The sequence below is a fragment of the Balaenoptera musculus genome, chromosome 7 (assembly GCF_009873245.2).
Source record: "Balaenoptera musculus isolate JJ_BM4_2016_0621 chromosome 7, mBalMus1.pri.v3, whole genome shotgun sequence".
NCBI classification, from domain to species: Eukaryota; Metazoa; Chordata; class Mammalia; order Artiodactyla; family Balaenopteridae; genus Balaenoptera; species Balaenoptera musculus.
Window position 1 is genome coordinate 82,154,788 of NC_045791.1, and position 21,765 is coordinate 82,176,552.

Consider the following 21,765-nt stretch of genomic DNA (forward strand, 5'->3'; position numbering starts at 1 on the left):
GGTAATAATTGTAGTGCTGGAAGTTGCTATGCATCATTTAAAGAAAATTTTGAGTTATGGATATTTTAATAGTCAATATTTTACCATAAAATTTTAGTTATATATTTTAGTATATATTTTACATGTTTATAACATTTTCAGGGTTATATGTGGAAAAATGCCACTGAAGTTTAGTTAAATGAACTAAATCTCAATTTTCGGCTTGGAAAAACCTACGAGTAAACGTAAGATATTTTAGAGAGCTTAATGTTCTTAGAAGTTATATGCCCTCATAGTCTGAAATCGAGATAACAGTATTTGGGGGCTTCCACAACACTTCATCTTCCAAGATTGGCAAATCTTTAAGTGATTAACACTCAAGATACCCTGTTCACTAGGATTTTCTGTGGTTTCATTGTCACTGATGCATATTAATGACATCAGACAAATAAAGTGCGTTTCATAATTGCTTGTCTCAAAGCATTGTAAAAATCAAATATGGAATAATTAAAAATTCGTTTGTGGTCTGTGGCTGTGAATTTACTGCTAGAAGGTTGAGTGGTGGGCTTATAAGTGTTCTTGATAGGTTTGCATGGTTGATTTCGAGTTCAGTAACTGCCCTGGTCATAATTTATAGTTGGCTTCAGTGAAGGGAGAGCAGGATGCTTTAAAGTGTGATAACTGTGCATATTGGCACTAATAGCTGTTGAAAATACCTGTTAAACTCTTTACCTTCAACAGTTATTTTATTTTCCAAGATAAAAAAATTAGGGTCAGGTGGTATATACCTACTAACTTTTCACTATTCATGCAAAAATGCTTTCATTCTGATGTAAGACCATTTTATGCACTTGTGAAACAAACTATTATTTCACTCACTGTCACTTTCATTAAAATATAATATATCAATACATATGGTTATTTTGACTTTATAGGTCATTTTTTAGATTCAATTTTGTATTGATTCTTAATCGTATGTAGCATTTCCTGTTTCATTCACAGAATTATTAAAGAGATTCTCTGAAGACATGTAATATTTTAAAATTTCCTTTGTCAACCCAAAGAGTGAATAAAGTAATGTAAGAATGGTCCAATTTATGTGGGTAGCATATTTAAAATGTTTTGTGAATTTATTAAAATTTACATTTTTTCCATCAGTGCAGTTGCATTTTAAGTGATAACTAATCCAGAAGAGTTCATTTGTAAGAAAAGCTAAATTAGAAAATATTTTCGGTGTCTAAGATGTAGATGTTTTTTATAATAAAGATTCTGTGTGATGAAACTAGTTAGAACTGATTTATCAATTTGTTCACAGAATTCTCTTAACAAGAAAGTATATCACATATTCTTAATTGTAATCTTTTGACCATTTACATAAACAGTCCTTTTCAAATGTGGGTAGGACTCATGATACTCACTCTTCTTTTCTGAACTTTTAGCATATGAAATAAATTTTAGTTCATTCTTTATTTGACAGATACTTACTGAGTGTCAATAAGGTTTCAAGTATTTTTCTAGGTAGAGGGGATACATAATGCAATGAACAGAATGGATAAAAATCCCTGTTCTCAGGGTTTTAACATTTTAATGAAGAGAGCCCTCTCTAAGTTCAAAGAAGTAAGTAAGTATATAACATGTCATAGGGTGCTAAGTGGTTTGGAGAAATACAGAGTAGGGAGGGAGGGAACGGGGAGCCAGGGGAGGGCAACTTAACATAGGGTAATCAGGGAAATTCTCCCTAAGAAGGTGGTATTTGAAGCCTGGGAGGTAGGCAGTGCTTGATGGGTGGGTAGATCCAACAGGGCCTTTTAAGTTACTCCAAGCACTTGGCTTTTATTCTGCGGTCTGAGAAGCCGGCAAAGTCTTTTCAGCTGAGGAAGGACATGATCTGACTGTGTCTTGGGGAGTAGAGGCTGTGCAGAGTAGGAGGTAGGAGCCTGTTGGCGAGCCTGTAATTCAGGGAAGACACATCGGTGGCTTTGATTCTGGATAGTCAAGATTGACAAGACTTATTGTGTGGAGAGTGAGAGAAAGAAAAGCTAAGGATGCACCAAGATTTTTGTCCAGGGCAGTTGGAAAGATGAGTTGATTTACTGGGCATGTAAGACTGTGAATTATGGATTTGGTGAATACTGTCAGAAGTCTGAAATTTGGAGTAGAGGTGAACACTGAGACTTAAATTTGAGAGTTCTATTTTTTTTTTTTTAATAGCCCAGGGATAGAATACTAACATTTTATGATTTTTGTTTCTAATTTAGATCAAAAAGGTATTGACTAACAATGTAGACAATTAAATATATTTTCCTTTTATTCAGGGCATTTCATTTGTTGTTCAAATAGAAGTTAATTATTTTAGTTTCTGAAAGGCTATTGTGGATGATTATTATGATTCATGGATACTGACTAATGTAAGATATTATTTTTTTCCTTAATAGTGAACCTTGGCAATAGTAATACTAAAAGTGATTGTATTGTCATTATTTTAGTCCTATGAAATATTAGAATTTGCACTTGGGAACAGTGAAAGCTTTTTTCTTAGATTTGTTTACAAGAGCTTGCATTATTGATAAAAGCAATTAAAATAAAATTTACAAAATTAAGAAGGGCTGTAGCACTGCACGTATAGCCTGATACATTTTATTAAGATTTAATGGACATTCTGACATCAGGAGAGATGTTTTGTGGAATCAAGTTAAACCAAGAAGGAAATAAATTGTTATTTAAATGGGTAGAAGAAAATGTGATATATGTACCTTCGAATTTCTCCTTTGAGAACATTCTTAATGTAAGATGAAAGTTGTTGGATTTTAAACGTTACAAACAGACAATTTGTTTTTTAAACGTCATCATGCTTGATAGTGTCCTCTCCTAAGGAAGAAATTTCTTTGCTAGGCTTCCTTTGAAACTTCATGTAGAAATTAGTCTTTCATTTGCTTTTTTGCTGAGGTGTAAAATTTGCAGAAGTTATTGAAAAATACTACAGTTTTTAAAGATCTGACAATGTCCTTTGTTCTTTCTGAAGGATTCTGTGATTTTTCTGTTTTTCCTGGCTTAGTCATTTGTCCCACTGTGAAGGGTGTCTAGCCATTGCTAGATCCACTTAAAGCCAATGACTTCACATAGCTCAATACTTCTGGTGACTTTTTCTTGCTCTGTGATCCTTGAGACCCCCGTCTTTGTACCATAGCCCTTCTTCATTTAAAGCTAGTACTCATTATTTCCTCAACCCTTCACACAACTTTTTTCCAACATTTTATTTTGAAAATTTTTAAATCTACAGAAAACTTGAAAAAATTACGCAGTGAAGACCCACAGACTCAACACTTAGATTTTACGATTAACATTTTACCATATTTGCTTTGCCTGTCTTTTATTTCTGAACACATTCATCTATCTGCCTCTCTCCATTCTTCAATCCATTTTTGGATGCATTTCTCAGTAATTACAGGCATGCATGCACGTCACCCCAACACTTCAGCATTCATATCATTAACTACAGTTCAATATTGTTTATGGATCTTTTCAAAGTAAAATTTACATATGATGCAATGTGCAGATTCTAAGTTTATCATTTGATGAGTTTTGGCAAATACATACACCTGTGTAATGCAAACCCCTATGGAGATATACAATATTACCATCACCCCCGGAAGTCACCTTTTCCCAGTCAGTCTCTATCCCCAACCCCCCAATAGCAGCCACTGTTTTGATAGTTTTCTACTATAGACTAGTTTTGCCTGGTTTAGAACATCATATAAATCAAATTATAAAGTATGTATTCTTTTGTGCAAGGGTATTTTTTTAAAATTAATTAATTTATTTATTTATGGCTGTGTTGGGTCTTCGTTTCTGTGCGAGGGCTTTCTCTAGTTGCGGCAAGTGGGGGCCACTTTTCATCGCGGTGCGCGGGCCTCTCATTATCGCGGCCTCTCTTGTTGCGGAGCACAGGCTCCAGACGCGCAGGCTCAGTAGTTGTGGCTCACGGGCCTAGTTGCTCCGCGGCATGTGGGATCTTCCCGGACCAGCACTCGAACCCGTGTCCCCTGCATTGGCAGGCAGATTTTCAACCACTGCGCCACCAGGGAAGCCCCTGTGCAAGGGTATTTTTACTCAGCATAATGCTTTTGAGATTTGCCCCTTAATGGGTGTATAGTAGTTAGCTTCTTTCTAATGTTGAGTAATATTCCATTGTGTGAATATTCTACAAATTATTTATCTGGTCTCCTGTTAATGGGCATCTGATATATTTCCATTTTTAAGTTATTATTAACGAAATCAGTATGACCTTCCTCTCTTTTAAATACAATTCATCTTTCATCTAATAAATAATCCCCTCCTAGTCTTCTTTAATATCTATACAATATAGTTTACTTGAATTTCTAAAAACGCTTTGTATATGAGAAGAGGCTTTCTTTTTTGGAGACTTGAAATGAGGCGTTACAGTGATGTTTTCATGTCCTGAAATCTCTTCTCCTTCGCTGCATCTTCCAGGCAGCCCCTTATGTTCTAAAGGTCTTCCATTTAGACAAGCACATTGGATTTTTCCTTCAGATTCTGTTCCTTAGCTCTTATTCCCAATTTAATTAATTTGAGGGCAATAGAAGAGCATTTCCTCCTTTCATATATAATAGTGAGAAAGCACTTTTTGGATGTTTCCAGAACAATTAGAGGGTCCTGGGTAGTGCCGTCTTCAGTTTAGAGCATGGCAAGGCAAAAAGGATGGTTCATCCAAGCCTCCATCCTGAGATTGTGAACCATCTCTATTAGGTTGACAAATAAAAGGAATTTTGAATGTAACCTTGATATTGCCTCTGGCAATCACTTTTCCTAGAGTGATGCTCTAATACTATATGACTATATAATGACTATAACCATTTGATACCAAAAGACTCTGCTTTGATTTTTGCACTTCCTCTTCTCAGAGTCATGGAGAGCAAGCCGTGGAGGCCATTTTGGTGTGTCCTTTTGTCTAACTACCTTTTCTGACTAACACAAAGCTCAGTGCAACATGATGGTCTTATGCCCTGGAGTTCTAGGTCTCTAAATTTAAGCCCAGGAAAGAGGACCTGTACAGAAGGTGATAGAATGTATCCTCCGATGAAAAATTCCTTTCAAAGACCATTGTGGCTCATACCAAAGAATTATTGTACTTGATTAAAAGCGAGGCCAAGAATCCAATTTTTGCATTTTCTCTCTCTTGCTTGTGTTTTCAACTAATATTGTAGAGCCTTTTATTTACTCAACCAGATTGACAAGATTATAAATGAGAGCTGTGTGTGGAAGCTTCTAATTTTTCATAAGTAAATGAATTAATTTATCATCGCTGTTGTGTTTTATTGCTGTCTCCATGCCAGACCGCCCTGCTCCTTTCTTCCCCCGTTTGCCTTCTAAACATTGGATCCATGTCATCGTGTTTGACAGGTTTCTGATTCCCCTGTCAGATGCAATTTGGTGCTAATCACATTTCCTTTGCTCAATGTCAATGATACAAGCCATGCTTAATATTCCTATATGTCCACTCACTCGCTTGCAGTGCAGCTGGAATATCTTGGGCATTAATCTGATAGAATGCCACATTGAAATGCAAAAATGATGCTTAAGCACTAAGATAAATGTGGTCAGGCAGATGTGCAGTAGATAAGTGAGGCTAAACTGTTGATCTTTCCTAAGGTTTGATGAATTTTATTTCATTTCTGAATATCTCTTTACAAACCTGAGACTACGTAATCAGTGCTGGTTCATTAGACTTTCAGAATTTTTAATAGAATTCATTCATTGTCCATGTATGAAAGAATGAGGATTATTTTTCCTATTAAAAATCAAGTTATAGGTAGTTATTTTTAATGTTGAAGAGTATTCCTGTCTCAGATCATGTACTTTATCAAATATATGAAAGTAGCTAACAGTCTAGAAAAACCTGTTTACAGAATAATGTGCCAGTTTCTAGCCTAGAGGAGATCCCAAACAATAGATCTTCCATTAGATTACCTTAGACAAATACAGAGTATGATGGGAGGATTTTGGCAGATTTGGGAAGAGGGTGATTGTTGTTTATGTGATGTTTTGACCATCAGAAAGAGAGAGAGGAAGCACTCAAGAAAGAAGAAACAACATGAAAATCAGAGACATGGGAGGGCATTGTTTATTCAGTGAGGTGGCTGATGCCTATCGTGGTGGTAAATAAAACTAGAAAAGCAATTCAGGAGCATATGAAGAGGACTTGACTTTGTAGAAAAGAGGGAATAACCTTTAAAGCAAGTCTGTGTCATATTTAAGTTTGAAGTTTTCAAAAAAGTGTGATATGGAAGGAGGATTAGAGAAGAAACCAAAAGGGATATCAAAATAGGGGACCCTTGGCAATAGGCAGATGAGAGAGAAGGGCACAAACCAGGACAGTGACAGTGGCAGTAGAAAAGATATGACACCTGTAAAAGGCATTAATAACTAAAATTTGTAGTTACACAGTTAGGTTGGATATCATGTTTGGGGGATGGCATGAGGAAGGAGGGAAGAAAGAACAAAAATATATTCCCAGTTTCTAGGTAAAATAGGGTGCTTTGGATTGTGATGCCTTTTAGGTGAGAAGACCATAAGTATAGGTAGGGTGTGATTGTGAATTTAGTTTGGATTATGCTGAATTTCTGGTTCCTGTGGGACATCCAAATAGCAATGAACAGGAGGTGGAGATATTCGGTGGTCATTTTCATATATACAATAAATGATTGAAATTATAGGAAGGGTTGCAGTTGCTTTGGGGGGAGAGCATATAAGCAAAAGGAGAAGCAGCTGAATGATGAAATCTTGAAGTTCAGGCTATATTTAAGGGGAAAATTGTACCACAGTGAACTGAGAAAAGACTGAAATAAGCAATTATCCAGAAAAGAGAAGTGTTGTGGAAGCTGGCGTTGGGTGGGGGACAGCCAGCACTATCAAATACACTACAGTACTTAAGCAGAAATACCAAGGAGGCACTGTTGAGTTAATACATATAGAAGGTCTTTTTCTATTTAGAGAATACTTACTAAGTATTTAGCAAGAGCCAAGGCAGTATCAGTGGAGTGGTAGAACTAGGAATCACATTGTATTGGTCGAGGAGTAAATGAATGGTGTGGAACTGAACACAGCTCATGTGGACAGCTCTTTTAAAGAAATTGGTGGTAAAGAGAAGAGGGAAGAGCATTGGGCTTATAGCTTCAAGAGCACGTAAGTACATGAAACGATTTTTTAAAATTCAGCATACATTCTTAGTGAGGGTGATATTGCCCTCTAGGGAGTAAAAATTGGTTCTTGGAGAACAAAAAATATCCTAAATATTACAAGGCCTTGTATCCCAGAAAAGTTCAACCTATCTGAGAAAATCTTATTCCTCAGTGTTTAAATTTCTCTTGTTGGGTTTTCTTGGGTATCATAAGAGCAGCATCAACTGAGTTCATGGGAAGTACACATTGTGTACAAGATCAGGGCTATCAGATTAGGACAAATATGCAGCTGTGATTGAAGGACTTTTGATCTATTGCTAGATCTCAAAGTTGTAACCTGAGAGGTGGCCTGTGTCTGCTTGTTAGTGGCCATTGGCTGCCTTGTGATGCTGTGTGTTTTGTTCCTCAGTGCTTTTGTGTGTGACTTGGGCTTTGAAAATTAAATTACAATAGTTTATATTTTGTTATTTAATTTTATAAAAAATTATTCAATCCATCATTTATTGCATCAAATGCTGAAAAGAAAAAAAAAGTTGACAATATGTGAATGATTATCTAGCAGCCAGTTAAGTTAAAAATTATTTTCTTAAGCAAAGCTTAAAAAGTTCACCAAAAATATATTTTAACAATTAATTAAAATTTCATCATTTTACTTTTGCTGGAACTATAACATTTTTGGATGATTTTTAGAAATTTGATTAATTTCTATTATGCATTTATATAAATTAGTTTCATATTAAATTTAATTGAAATTTATATAAGTAAATATGTTTCATTAAAGATTGTTCAGCAAATACAGTTACAAAGCTAAGTTAAATGTTAATAGCTTTTTAAATTTTTAATTAAACTTTTAACTTAAAAAAATTTAGTCATTCTTGGGGGAGTAGTGGTGGGATGAATTGGGAGATTGGGATTGACATATATACACTAATATGTATAAAATAGATACCTAATAAGAACCTGCTGTATCAAAAATAATTAGTCATTCTTAAATGCATTAAATAAAAATTGTAAGCCTTATACTTACTCTTTTTATGTATAAAGCATAAATGTACATGCAGTACACAAACAGATAGTATATTAAAATTTCATGTGGGGTGGTAATTAGGAAAACAATGTCTTAAAAGGCTCCTTAGGGAGACAATTGTGAATAAAAGGTTGAGAAGTACTGGGATAGAGGAATCTTAATATCATTATCTTCTCAGTGTTTATTCCTCCTTCAATTGAACAATAACATGTGTAAGATTTACTCAACATTGTGATACCACTGATACTGATTTTACAAAATCACCTACTCTTTTTGAGACACAGTGCTTATAGAGGATATACACTTAATGATAAACTTTATACACATAGGTAATTTTGATTCATAGAAAATTATAGCTACAATTTCAGAGGTTGAAATGTCTAAAATTATAAGTCAAATTTTAATGACCTGAATTGAATTTCCGTATAACCCAGACTTTCTAGGGCACTAAGGATGTGTTATCAATGTATTGTTTGCCTTGGTGATATAGGACTTGATGAATGATACTGCAGGAAAAAGCTTACTAAACTCAGAGAGACTCTGAAAGCCATAACACAATGAACTACAGCCATTGTTAGTGAAGGAGAACCTTGAGCAACTAAATTCCACGAGTCCTGTCTTGAAACAGTTAAAAGGTGGAAAATGTGTGGTTTGACTGTACAACCAAACAACAATCCTTTTGAACATTAGTCTGCAGGGAATTCTCCAAAGGGTAGAAAGACTGCCCAGAGACAACCTGAAACCAAACCATCCCAGCTTTCCTTGGGAGAAGATGCTTCCATTTTCAAGCTGTTAGAAGTGTTAAGAAAGTGAAATCTTCCCATGCAATTAGTAATGGATCATTGATACACAACGCTGGTAGCTGCTTGTAGCCTGCTTTGGTCTGAGTCATTGTATAATTTCAAATTGGCATTCTCAAATAAGTGGGCTTTATTTTCATGTATTCTTATTTTAGTTTCAACATTCAAAGGGAAAAGTTAAAAGCATATACATTCACAGCAGTTCCATGTATTAAAACTCTATCAAGATATCAGTTAGGTACTAATAAAATTATTAAATAGTCTTTTGCAAGATTCAGCTGCCTCTTAAATATCTTCTTAAAATCTTTGTGAAAACAGTTATTCAACAGTATCAGTCCTCACTGTATGTAGAATTCTGTAATAGAAACATTGAGAATTAAACACACACACACACACACACACACACACACACACACACACACACACACACACACACACACACACACACACACACACACACACACACACACACACACACACACTTGTCCTAGCTTTTAAGGAGCTTGAAATTTAATGGAAAAGCTAAAACATACACATACCGAAAACTATTCACAAATTGAAATAGGTGAAAATGCAGTGCAAATGATATATGTAAGTGTCGAATTGGATTTACAGTAATGGAATGATCAATGAGGTTAATAAAAGACAACTTCCCAGAAACTGAATACTGAATGGGGTTTTCAATGAAGAGACAGTGTAAATTAGAATTGAAGAAGGAAGAAATTCTGTCATGTGTTAAAAAAAAAAAAAAATTACAGGTAAGGGTATCAGAAAGCCAACAACTGATGCAGATATGGGAAGTAGTCAGTCTTCCCTAGTAGACAGGTAGAAAAACCTTGGGAAGAAATAAGAATGGCAACATAGTTATTCAGTGCATCTAAGCCTTGGCAGTTAGAAATATTGAGGAATGAAGGAATTTTATTCTTTTGTATGGTAAGTATGAAAACAATCGATTTTGATTATTTTATTGAGTGTACTGCTTAACTTTGTAGTTGGGATTGAAACAAAGCCCCACTCCCAAACATCTCACTCCACTTTCATATTTAATATCCATTTGTTTTGATATAATTATTATAACAGAACTCCTTGATTCCAAGCAACAAAACCTGACTCTGGCTACCTCAAACAAGAGGAAATATATTTGAAAAACATGAGTGTTCATAAAATCAAAGGGAGGCTAAGAACTGAGAATTTATGAATGGGCTGGAAATCAAGGCAAAGTGAGGAAGCAAGAGTTAAAACTGATTTTTAGAAGGAACGATCTGGTCAGGATGCAATTCTGCAATAAGCAAACACCGAACTTTTTCATCCTGGGTCACTTCAGTGAGATTAAAGTTCCAGGAGAACAGTATTACTTGAACTTTGGTCTCATTCCCACCCCTATGCTGTGCCAAGCCAGAGAGAGGGGCGATATCTAGAACCTGTCTTAGGCAATGAGTTCCAGACACCTGGATTTGCCATTCAAGCAAGACCACACACAGGGTATATCTCCTAGAGAAAATCAGGGGCCTCTTAGGGATGGGGAATGGATTTTGGTTGGCCAAATACTGAGAAATGTCCACTCTATTATCTTTGGAACTTGAGTGGAGAAATAGGAGCAGTTTATCCTAGAGTCTTTGACATTTAAAGCAGCCATTTATCAGTTCATTCAAACTCTTTATATTTATCAAGCAACTTCTTTTTCTCTAAAGGAGTTCCTAGGTGAAATAGTTCTCCAAGGAAAATAGCACACCCTTCACCACTAAGAATAGAATCTGAGTATTACTAATTAAGTCCCAATTCCAATTATGGTAATGAAATGGCCAAGGGACTAAATAGCTAGAAGTCCCAATACAGTGTCATACCATGCCATGCTCCTACAGAATCTCTTAGCATGTGAGCGCTCTCTGTGAAGGTATTTTGTTATTTCTCTCTGAAGCAAACCAGGTCTCCATAGCAGTTTTTAAGTTTTTTCAGTTAATAATCTGTCTCTTTTTGACCACTGAACCCCTGGCTTCCAATGCAGTATTCCAGAACCCAAGGATAGATCTTAACAACAATTTCTAGATAGTCAATTGTATAGCATAATTTTTAGGCTAGTTTTCCCATTACATGAAGAATGACAAATATGGCTACATATGCCATTCTTTTGATATTGAATTTTACTGTTATATATGTTAAAGTTTCTAAACTGTGACATCCAAACATAAGTGACAAAAGATCTATATCTGTTGCCTGAAAGCCAAGCTAACACTGAAATGTTTTCTATCAGTGGAAGGGGAATAATCAATTCCATTATTATGTTTGGGATTCTTTCTTTGAAAGACAATAGTATAATGCAGCCGGAATGATTATTAATGATCCAAAGAAAGTCTAAAAATTAGACTAAACAGAGGTTGAATTTTCAACAGTAATTTTCCAGAGAATGCATAGCCCTCTTTAGAACTGAAGAATAGCCCGTTTTTGGTAATACTGAAAAATGAATAACTACAGAAGATGCATTGACTAATAATATAATTGTATGTTAATAATATAATTGTATGTATACTTGGAGAATTACTACTCTAGCTATTTTGCATTATAATTATAACCTTAAGAACCATATATTATTGGTTTGGGTTGATACATGAATCCATTCTATTAGGATGTATAGGCACAACAAGATACTCTAAGACGGAAGCTTGGTCACAAGTTTTTTCTGTAGCCCATTACTTCTGTTCCTTAATAAGACCTAATAAACCTTTGGAAGCTCTGTAGCTAAAGCATGAATAGAAACATATAGATAGATATACATGTGTAAGTGTATGTATAATATATATACACACATACATGTGTATGTTTATATATATATGTTTTTTAAAACATGTATCTAGAAGTAAAATCGTGTATCAATTATCTATTGCTACAATAATGCTGTGTACTGTAATACATTACCACAGAACTCAGTGATCTAAAACAGTTTTTCACTGCCCATGAGTGCACACGTTAGCTGGGCAGTTTGGATTCTGGCTGGGTTTAGTCGTGTATGTTTGAGTAGTTATGGGTCAGGTAGGCAGATCTGCTGACCTAGGCTTTGTTCGTTCACATGTTTGGTAATTAACTGTCTATTGAGTGGTCTAAGATGAGCCTGATTAGGACAGCTGGGCTCTTCTTCATGGGATCTTTTACCCTCTAGCAGGCTAGCCCTTGTTTTCTTAGTGGTGGGAAGTTCCAAAGGAACAAGCAGAAACCTGCAAGTCCTTTCACAGCCTAGACTTGGAAAAGCACTATGTCAGTTCTGCCAAATTCTATTAAATAAAATAAGTCACAAGGCCAGCTTGGAGTCAGGGAGTAGGGAAATAAACTCCGCCTTTGATGAAGGAGCTTCAAAGTCACATTGCAAAGGGGAATGATCCAAGGAGAGGAATAACTGGAGCTATTTTTTAAAAATCAATTTACCACAAAGTGTGTGTGTGTGTGTGTGTGTGTGTGTGTGTGTGTGTGTGTATATCTACTGTATGTGTGTATGTATATATACATACACACACCGTATACCTAAAAATCTGAGAGTTTTATAATATGATTTGGTGTTTAAGAAATTGGGGTTCTAAGTCCTTTGCAGAGCAATAAAGAAAATACTGCTTTTGGACAGGAGATTTATCAAAGGCATCTTGGTCAATCTCATCTAAGTGCCATAGTTGGGTGAGGATTCCATCCAACCCAAACAGGGAGAAGAGAACTTTGCCTAACCTTGCGGTCAGTGAACTGTGGGCAGATCAACTTACCGTTCCCCTCTGTTTCTTTTTTACCTCTTTTGGGAACCTGCTTTTAGCTTTTGAATGATCTCCTGCTCCAAGAATAACAGTGATTAGAGTGGAATGGCTGAGATTGTAACTGGCCAAGTGACCAGCTGGAGCAGGTGAGGGCGGTGTAGTCTTCTACCCATGCCATGTTTCTTAGATGAAAATGTTACACTTTGAAACTGGGAATTGACCTGCATGGTCTCTCTCCTGGCTGCCCTTTTACAATGAAGACATTTGATTATTGTTCTAATATCTGCAGCTGACCCCAGCTCACTAACCCCCATCCTCCTGGTCAATGGCTGTCTCATACAGCTGGTTTGCTTAATCAAAATGCTTAACTTTTTAGTGATCCTGCACTTAATCAAAAATATTTTCCATAAAATTACATGGACTTCTTTTCAATATGCTTCTGAAAAAATTTGATTTTAATAAAATACGACTATGTGTATCATAGGTGGATGCTCTGTTTTTGGAGGTATCTACACTGTTTTTGGAATAACAGCATAAAGGTCTTCCTGTGGTATCAAATAATCTGCTAATGGATGCGATAACATTTAATTGACTTGAATGCGACAGCACTTTGATAAGCTTCAAACTTGCCAATGTTAATGACTTGAAGAACGGATCGAGATAGCTCATTTGTTGTTCCTTCATGTTAAGAAGATATCTTACTATCTTATACTAAATAAAATTTATAAATTGCTAATAAAATGAGTTAGAAATGACCGATGAGAAACTGTTTTTAAGTATTAAAATGAAACAAATATTCTTCCAGGGTTAAATTTTTCTACTGAATTTTATGTTCCAGCAGTGGTGAGGCTAGGCAGCAATCTTCAAAGATTAAAATAACATGAATTGAATAAAAAGTTATTTCCTTTTGGTTTTATAGATTACCAGAAGATCAACTAAATGAGAAACTTATGTAAATAACTGTTGGTTCCTCCCCAGGACATGGGTATTTGGGAGAAAGTTCCTTTCCCTAGAATGCTGACAAAACAGAAAATGAAAACAAATGTTGCATCTCAACTCATAAGACATAATTATTTTTCTTATTCACTATTTTGACTATCCCAGACAATTTTATTCTTCCCAAATCCGACTCTATCCCTACTCCCATTACAGTTAGCAGGATGACATTAACTTTTAATTTGCTGAGAATATTGAGGCTACCCAAGTTTAGCTCCCTTAATTTCCCCCTCCCAGGACATGAAAATCTTGGTTTGTTTTCACGTGCTTCTATTTACTGTTTCTAAGTAAGAAATGGTCTTCCTCTTTGCCAAACCCAACCCTTTAATTTCTGGTTTTAATCATAATCCCCCATCTTCTTGAGTCTCTGGGACTTTTGCTCAAACAATTACATTTTTCCTACAGTTTCTTAAAGAAATGTAAACAACGGCATTTTCCTAGAGAGAGTTTGAAAACTCTTACATTTCTAATTCCTCTTTGTATACAGTTTGTTCTCTGTTACTTACAAACATGCTCAGTTTTTCTTTATTCTTTAACAAAAACAGAACCTTGCATTCTTTTAAATCCTCTGTTGTTTTGATCCTTTTCATTTCCTGTCTGAAGTTCTGGAGTATTTTGTAGTCACCAACTCAACTTTATTACCTCCCATTCTCTCCTTAATCCAGTAATCCACCCTTCCATTGAGGCTGCTCCCTCAACCCTTTAGGAAAACTACCTCTTTCAAATAGTCAGTCACCATACAATTGTTGCTGTGGCCTCCAGTTGCTTCTGAGTTCAAGAACTATCCAGTGCCCCCAACTGCTTGTTCAGACAATTCTCTCTTTATTGGCTGCCACCAGTTCCCTTTCTTCATCTCCTAGGTCAGTAGCTTGTCTTCGTTCCTCTGCTTTCTGTATTACTATAAAACTTGTCTGAAAATCAAGTTTAATCCTTGCATATCTATTTTATCACCTCACCTAAATTGTGAAGGTCTTTAATGACACGGATGATATCTCATATGTTTTTGTTTTCTTGTTCTGCCAAACAAGAAAGTAAGCAGAGTTCTCTAGGCTGATGTCATGGTTTTTGACTAGGAGCACTTCTGTTTATTGGCTGAATGTTGATGGAAGGAATGGCTTAGCTTTAACATAAAACCAAAGCAGACATGGTAGATCTTCAAGGACGTTTATGTTTTCAAATTAAGAATTTTGTAAAGAGTTAGCACTCTGGAGTCAAACAGCCTTGCTTCAAATCCCACTTCCAATATACTAACTCTAAGCTGTCTGTCAACTTTCTTCACTATTTTAAGGTTCGGTTACCTTTTTGTAAAATAGGGATAATCGTAGCATGTACTGTTGGTGTTAATGAGATTATCCTTGAAAAGCTCTTAGCACAGTGCCTGGCATATAGCGAGTATTCAATAAATGTTAGTTGTCCAGCAGGTCAGTTTTCTTATCAGTTTAGGAGTATTCATTTCGGGGTTTGGGGAAAGCCCATTTAATTGTAGTTCATTTTAAAATAATATATCACCATGAGATTTTTCTATAGATTGAGTTTGAAAAACTTTAGAATATGAAATAGCCATCATTTTTCTTATAACAGAGAATATAATTTACTTTGAGTCATACACTCACATAAAGGCTTAGGAAGATTCCTTTTTTTTTTTTTCCTTTTCTCCTAAGGAAAAACAATATTGGCAAGTTTTCCAGCTTTTGTTTCCTTTCAAGACCTTTTAGATACTACAGATCAGATCTAGCTACCAGACCTGCTGCTTACTAGACCAATGACTTTGGTTGATTGATTTAAATCCTTTTTGAGGTACAAGTTCTTGTAAATGAATACAAACTAAGGAAGGAAGAAAGGAATAGCAGTCAGGTTGCTAAAGTTTCAAAAAGAGTCAATTTGTGCCTCACTTTGCCTGGCATCTCAGAACATATGAATCCGTCTCAGATACCAGAATCAGCACTTTTTTTAAAAAAAGTGTTTGATTATAAGCAGTATTTAATTACACAGCTGCAAAAATCTTATGGCATTTGGTGTTGGAGAGAGACACATTAATAGATATATTTACCATCCCTTTATCTGGATTTGCTAAATCTAGTCTTGTATCCTTGTAGGTCAGGAGGTAAGCTGCACATCTAAGTATTATCTTAGCAATCAAAAGAATCAAAATCATTCCTGTGTTTAATAGATCACAATGTAGTGTGGTATGATATTTCAGTAGGGAGGATGATATAGAAATTAAGTGGTTTTTAATGCCCCTTTAAAAATCATAGCTCAAAGGATTTTTCAAACTTGGGTGGGAGACATTCTTGTCATCGTCTAAATTTTAATTAGGAAGTATCATCCCCTACACTTTGTTATGTTTCATCTCTTTAATGAGCCTAATGTTCTGATTTTGTTTTCCTTTTCTTTCTTTAGTAAAAGAAACAGTTCTACTTAAGTTCTCCTCCAAAAAAAAAAAAAAAAATCAACATCTGTCTTTAGTGGTCTCTCTCTGTTCAGTTTTCATGTTTTCATTCTAATATTTTATTTTGCATATGAGCAAGTGCCTTTTTCATATAAAGTAGGAGGGATATAATTTCTTACTTGAAAATATTGTATCCTTTCTATGTATGATATTCACTGTTGGTTGAAGTGTATTTGTTGATTGTAAAAAAAAGAAAAAAATTAAGTGACAAAAGGAAAATGGAAATCTGAAATAATTTTGTCAAGAAAGAATACATTTCTGATTAAATTAATATTCTTTAACTGGAAGTTACATAGTATATGCCAGTTAAACAGTAGTGTTATATAATAATTTGTGATTAAAAAAAGGATCAAGAGAATAAGAAAACAAGCCACAGACTGCGAAAAAATATTTGCAAAGGACACATCTGATAAAGAACTTTCGACTGAAATATATATAAAGAACTCTTAAAAATCCACAATAAGAAAACAACCTAATTAAAAAGTGGGCCAAAGACCTTAACAGACATTTCACCAAAGAAGATACACAGATAACAAATAAACATATGAAAGGACGTTCCACATCATATATCATGAGAGAAAGGCAAATTAAAACTACATTGAGATACCACTGCACACCTATTAGAGTGGCCAAAATCTGGAACACTGAGAACACCAAATGCTGATGAGAATGTGGAGCAATAAGAACTCTCAGTCATTATTGGCGGGAATGCAAAATGGTACAGCCACTTTGGAAGACAATGTTTCTTACAAAACTAAACATACTTCTACCAAAGATCCAGCAATTGCACTCCTTGGTATTTATCCAAAGAAATTGAAAACTTAATGTCCACACAGAAACCTGCATACAGATGTTTATAACAGCTTATAATTGCCCAAACTTGGAAGCTACCAAGATGCCTTTCAGTATATGAATGGATAAATAATAAACTGTGGTACATCTAGACAGTGAAAAATTATTCAGCACTAAAAAGAGCTATCAAGCTACGAAAAAACATGGAGGAAACTCAAATGCATATTACTAAGTGAAAGAAGTCAATCCAGAAAGGCTACGTACTGTGTACTGTATGATTCCAACTGTAAAACATTCTGAAAAAGGCAAAACTATGGAGACAGTAAAAAGATCAGGGGTTGGCGAGGGGATGGATGGATGAATAGGCAGAGCACAGAGGATTTTGAAGGCAGTGAAAATACTGTCTATGATACCATACGATGGATAAATATACATTAGTCCAAATCCATAGAATGTAGAACACTGAGTAAACCTAATGTGAACGGTGGACTTTGGGTCATTATGATGTGTCATCTAGGTTCATCACTTGTAACAAACGTACCACTCTGGGGGGTGGGGTTGATAAGGAGAGAAGCTATGCATGTGTGGGGTTAGAAATTATAGGGGACGTTTTTGTACCTTCCCCTCACTTTTGCTGTGAACTTTAAACTGCTCTAAAGAAAGTCTTAAAAAAAAAAAAAAAAGCATGTTTATCAAAGGGAAGATAGATTAAATAAACACAAATAAAACCCATCTGGTCTGTTCCCTAAAGATCTGTGGTTAAATCTGTGCTTCTGATTTTTACATTTAGTCCATGATACCTCATTAAGGAGCTTGCACTTCGTGTTTGTCAGGTTGCTGGTACTGGTACCTTCAAGGTGGTGCAGCTATTCCTGTGCCTGGTTTCTTTGGCTCCATCTCAACCCTCTTAACGTGATTTTAGGTTAAGAATGGATTGCTCCAAGGTATCTGTAGGACCCAGTACTTGAAGTAGTTTAAATGAGTAACTGTTTTCATCATTAGAATTAATAGCATTCGTAGGGCTTTGTGTAGGTCGTGCATATCTGCCTGGAGTAAAATTACTTTCCAAGCTATAGGTAAGTGAAACTTACCCAGAAAACTCTCAAGGAAGTGTAGAATATTGGCTGATGAAAATTGTGTACGGGTTTAGGGATCTAAAGCCACAATGAATTTACAGTTATTTTTAATTGATGATGTACCCTGATGTATCAGAGGTTCTTTGAATTAAGAGATAAGAATATAGACAGATTGGAATATTGGTAATTGGAAATAGAGGAGGTTTAACTAATGAAGTGTAGCTTTATTAAATGTTTTGTTCATTTTATAGAAAATACTATGTAGAACTTATTAACAATTACCTTTTACTTAAAAGAAACACTGGTATTTGGAGGATTTAGATTCTTTATTTAAAAATATGTGCTGTGGGACTTCCCCAGTGGTGCAGTGGTTAAGAATCTGGCTGCGAACGAAGGGGACATGGATTCGAGCCCTGCTCTGGGAAGATCCCACATGCCACGGAGCAACTAAGCCCGTGCACCACAGCTACTGAGCCCGCGTGCCACAACTACTGAAGCCCGTGTGCGTAGAGCCCGTGCTCCACAACAAGAGAAGCCACCGCGATGAGAAGCCCGCGCTCCGCAATGAAGAGTAGCCCCTGCTCGCCACAACTGGAGAAAGCCCGCACTCAGCAGCGAAGACCCAACGCAGCCAAAAAAAAAAAAAAGTGCTATGTTAGAAATAATGGTTGTGACTGTAAAGCCCCAAATTGCTTTTAATGTTGTGCGTGGACTACTAAACCACAGTGCTTTATTATAAGCTATCAGAGTTCATCTTTTAGTGACTTTTGGTCCAAACCTACATTTAATAAATGGCTCTGCATTGTAAGATTTCCAGTGTAGCTTGTCAAATCTCTTTCATCTGCTCAGCACCTCACTTGGAGTCTCTTCTCTCTTTTGTTATATCTCTAATGTCATTGCCTAGAATGATAAGTGTCTGAAAAATGACATAGGTTGTAATTTGCAGTATTACCTTTGCTGTTGTAGATTACTCTCCCTTATAATTACAGCTTACACAAAAATCTGCTTGATACTTCCTTGTAATCAGAGTAATAATACCTTGTATTTATGCAGTCTTTCCTCTTGTGAGCCCGAAACACTGTTATAGGCACTCTTGTTAATTGTCATGACATTCCTATGAACAAAGCAGATGGTTGCAGAAAGGAAGGCCGAGGTGTAGCCAGGTTAAATGACTTGCCTAGGGTAAAGCCATAATCAGTGACATTGATGGGAAGGAATCCAGGTCTCCTGATTCTAGACCAGTTTTCTGTCTTCTGCATCACTTTGCCTCCAAAGTTTTTACTTGGGACATCTGTTTCCATCATTGTCATGCTGTTAATTACTTAATATCATTTTACTGCAGGATTAGCTAAAGGGAACAGATACACTCTCTGAGTGTTTAAAAATATGTTTAATGCAGCATGACAGAAACAGTGACACTTCATGGGGAGGACAGGTAGAGTGGTTTTGTAGGATTTTGGTTGCTTCATGAGTATCACTAGTTTCAGAGACCCTAGGGGTTCACGTTTTACCTAACTGGTGCTCCCTGAGTGATGCAGCTGCCTACAAGTTATTGGTCTAGTTTTCCTATGTGTATTAATTGAAGCAAAACATGATCAATTAGTTGATTACTGAATTATACTCAGCGAAGCGTCCACTGAATTAGCAGATGTGTCTTTTTATGCTCAATTATCCAAATGTATAGTCAGGGTTTCGAGACTTGGTAAATATATATTTAAAACCTGCTTATTAAAATGTAGATAAGATTGCAACCTATTAGCCATGCCTTTTTAAAAAAAAATTCTATTTTCCTTTCTACGTTGAGGTGTGAAACTGTAACTCTTATCTTGGATATTCCACATCCCATTACTCTGAAGTATATGGTTTGAAAGTAAAGTGGGATGGGGGGTGTGTATTTATTAGTTTGTTTTTTCAGGGGTCTTTAGTGGCAGGACCAAAATCTTGAAGGGTATATCCATCAAACTTTTCCCATGATGTTTGTGTCTAACAGATATGACTCATTGATTTAATAATAGGAAGAACTGATTTAATTGTTCTGACCACAGATTTATTGACAATGAAGTATAATTTGGTGACCAGTAGATCTTATTATTTTTACCCTCTTGCCCATGTTTAGAAAGCCTCATTTGTTATGTGATACTTGATTATAGCTCAATAATCAGACTTCTATTAGTCACTTTTATCCCATGGTTTCACTTTTTTTTGTCTACATTCACTATTTTTCATACTTATTTTCCTCATATATATATATATATATATGTATTTTTAACTTTCTTTTTCCTGTTCACAAGATCACCATATCTATTGGTGTTAGTTTTCTGAGAATATGTTAAGAATATATTTAAAAAATTCAGACTCAGCTTTCTCTCTCTGTTCTTTCAACAAGTAGATTTATTTATTTTTTTATTTTTGTAGAGTATATCATGTGTAACTGATGTATATTCTTTAGAAATAAGCTGCTTCCCTAGACACAGGCCATATCATTTAAACCGTAGTGTCTGTTAATACCTTGAGTGTCTGTAATTTGAACAGAGCTTCTAGTTTCTCTGGTTTAAAACATCACTTTTAAATAACAACATTGCTATAGTTTTCATGATTCCGTGATTACTGGTTATAAAATACTAGCTGTTTGTAGGCTATTACGAGGTTTACAAAATTCACAGAAAGAGCAATTAAAAACAAATTTCAAAGTATTTAATATTGAGTATACACTGTATACTAGATTCTGGGAAGGCCCTAAGTGTAGCTTTTCTTTTCTAAATAGAAAGTAGAATTTTGCTCAAAATACTCTTTGGGGATGATTACAGATATTCTGTCTTGCTGCTCTGTTTCCCGAGTGCTCCAGGACTAATGGACTGCCTGCTTTTTGACTGTTCAGCCTCAAGTCCCGGAACAGAGCTTCACTCCAGGGCCCATAAGAGCCGTGTGCGCCCTGCTTCATGCTCTGAGTTCCTCACCTAATGCTCTTCCTGGGCCACGTGCCATATGGTCCGAGAGTCATCAGTGGACACAGCTGGTGACTTCTCTGCTTATTAGTAGCAGTTGCGTCTGAGTAAGATGCATTCTTCAGTTTTCTCTTCCTCCATGGTTTCAAAACAATGCATTGCTTATAAATAAATTGCTAAAGGTAAAGCTTTGTAGATTATCTATTAAAATATTAGATTACCATCTTTCTCCCTTCTCATGTGCTTTGGATTGTCTACCCTGGCATTCATTGCTTTCTTTTTTCTCTTGCTTTTTAAAATATTACACTAATTACTAAGAACTCACATGGTGGCAAACATTGCCCACCTTATTGAATCCTAATAACAATTTCATTGAAAAATTATTTTATTGTCCTAATTTTACAGAGGAGGAAGCAGAGGTTTAGACCTCTTAGAAATGGGCCGAATTGTAAAAGCTAGTGTGATGTAGAGCCAGGATTTGAACTGAGGATTCTCTAACTTCACATCCCAAATTCCTAACCACTGACATAAACTGTTTACTCTTTGCTTTGGTGTGAGTTTAGGGGATATACATATGTTTCATTTAAATAGTGACATGAGGCCTTATCAGAGAGGTAAATAGGTTACAGTGGTGACTCTTTAAAACTGTCATATTGGGTATACATATAGTTTGATAGATCAAAGAAAGAGTGAAAAGTACAGAAACTGATGAAAAAACACACAGGAATTTAGTATCTGAGAAAGGTAGGTTATTTGAAAGTAAAAATAATA

At 35.6% G+C, this 21,765-nt stretch overlaps 1 protein-coding gene across 1 annotated transcript in view; it reads left to right on the plus strand.

Moving 5' to 3' along the window:
- The window catches only part of PARD3B (par-3 family cell polarity regulator beta), a 1,042,097-nt gene that overhangs the window by 340,391 nt on the left and 679,941 nt on the right, over window positions 1–21,765 (plus strand).